Here is a 2,023-nt window from a genome sequence, read left to right as displayed (position 1 = left end):
GCCATCTTCTGGTGAAATCCTGGAACTACAAGACCTCGTTGCAATCATAAATCCTACTTACTGACTCAAGTTAAAGATTATTGCTCCAGACAGGAAACATAAATTAGAGGCAACACTGAATACTGAAGGACAATCCTCCTCATCAACCAATGGCGTGACATTAATATGCTCAGGTTGAAACTCTCCTTTTCCTTTTTATTTTCTTATTTGAATACAAAAAGGGTTTACATGTCTAAAAAGATCAATGCTAGGAGCCTAATGGTTCTATTATCAGTGTAATGAAGAAACATTGTAACGTAAATGTGTTTGAACATCTATTAACTTGCTGAGGTTTTGCAGTCTCCAACCCTGGAGGACCTGTGTCAGCATCCTATGATTCAGTCCAGCTGTTTGATTCAGGGCTGAGGAACGAGGGACATATCTAAAGGAGGACACCGGCTCTGGATGGTTGGAGACGGCCGCCGTTCATCATGTGATGTTCTTCTCTGGGCAGAGATAGGGGATGCCCTGGGAGGGCTGCGCAGGCCTCGATCTGACCCAGTTCTGCTGCTGCTCAGCCTGCATGATTTATTCAACTGGTCTCTTTAGATTTTACTTCCTGCCCTTTGATAGCATCCTACTTCTCTGACTCTGCCTTTGCCCAGTGATTCGGAGATTGCTTTGATCAACCTTTTAAATCTTTTGTCTTTGGGTTGTGAGTCAAGCCTGTCCAGTTCGTCCCTACCACACTAAGCCAGCTCTGTAGGACAGCGTTGGATATCTCTGGGTTCAGCTGAAGGGAGAAGCAATGTTCACCCGTGTTGGTAGTTTCACACCAGAGGTGAACTGCACCAGAGTCTGTTTGAGGTGTACCGGTCCGATTGTTCAGTGTGAACTGAGAGAAAGGCCAGAGCAGGGCTAATGATAAAAAACAAGCTCAGTTGATCCAAGGACAAGAAATATGTTAGAAAACTCCCAATGACACAAGAACAGGTGAAAGACCACCACGGAAAGGACAGTCTTCATTTTCAATCCAAGGTCCTTGGACTTAAAAAGCAGCAGATTTATTAAATCCAGGATTGCTTTTCCTTCTGTTGAACATTTAAACCAGGGCAAGTTGTGAAGAACACTTCCGCTTCAGTCCTGCAGGTGGCAGTAAAGGCCAGTCTGTGGTTTCTAAGAGTAGGTCTTTCAGCAAGAATGTATCAGCAGAGGAAAAGGGACTACAGCAGATGGAAGACCGTTGGTGGCTTCAAGCATGTGGTGCTACGTTCACACTTAACCTAGCTCACTGTGTCTCTTCCAGCGTAAATGCCAGAGACTAGTGATGTAATGTAGAGCTCTGTGTTTCTGCTGGCTTTGGCAGTAGAGCAGCACCGCTGCAGGACGTTCAGCCGGTGGTGGGAGGATGTTTCCTTCTTTCACTCAGTGTTTAGAGAACATCTGGATGTCAGAACAAAGCTGGAACATCTGTGTAACAAACGCTGTCTGACTGAACAATCAAAGGAGACATCTCAGAGGCAACCTGGGTGAGGCTGAACTCCACAACCAGCTACATACCAGTAATAAGACATTCTAGAAGAGGGAGAACGTCCAAGTCATCATCTACAAATATCCTCCCATCAGATCCCCAAATGATAGAAACAAGATGGCCGTTAACCATCAAATGAGGGTCCCATCCATCCATTTGTTCCTCTTTATCCGGGGCCGGGTCGTGGAGGCAGCAGTCTAAGCAGAGATGCCCAGACTCCTGGGGGGACCCTGCTGGGACACCAGGCCAGCTCAGAGACATCGTCCCTCCAGCGTGTCCTGGTCCTTCCACTAGGCGTCCTCCCAATGGCACATGCCTGAAACACCTCCAGATGGAGGCGACCAGGAGGCATCCGGAACAGATGCCCGAGCCTCCTCAGCTGGCTCCTTTCACCGTGGAGGAGCAGAGACTCTACTCCGAGCTCCTCCCTGGTAACTGCGCTCCTCACCCCATCTCAAAGGGTGCGCCCAGCCACCCTGCCAAGGAAAACTAATTTGTAGTCGCAGTCTTGTC

This window comes from Cyprinodon variegatus, unplaced genomic scaffold (genome assembly GCF_000732505.1).
Source record: "Cyprinodon variegatus isolate N-32 unplaced genomic scaffold, C_variegatus-1.0 Scaffold1801, whole genome shotgun sequence".
In the NCBI taxonomy this organism is placed as follows: domain Eukaryota; kingdom Metazoa; phylum Chordata; class Actinopteri; order Cyprinodontiformes; family Cyprinodontidae; genus Cyprinodon; species Cyprinodon variegatus.
The sequence above is the reverse complement of the archived record's forward strand: the minus strand, read 5'-3'. Positions refer to the sequence as shown.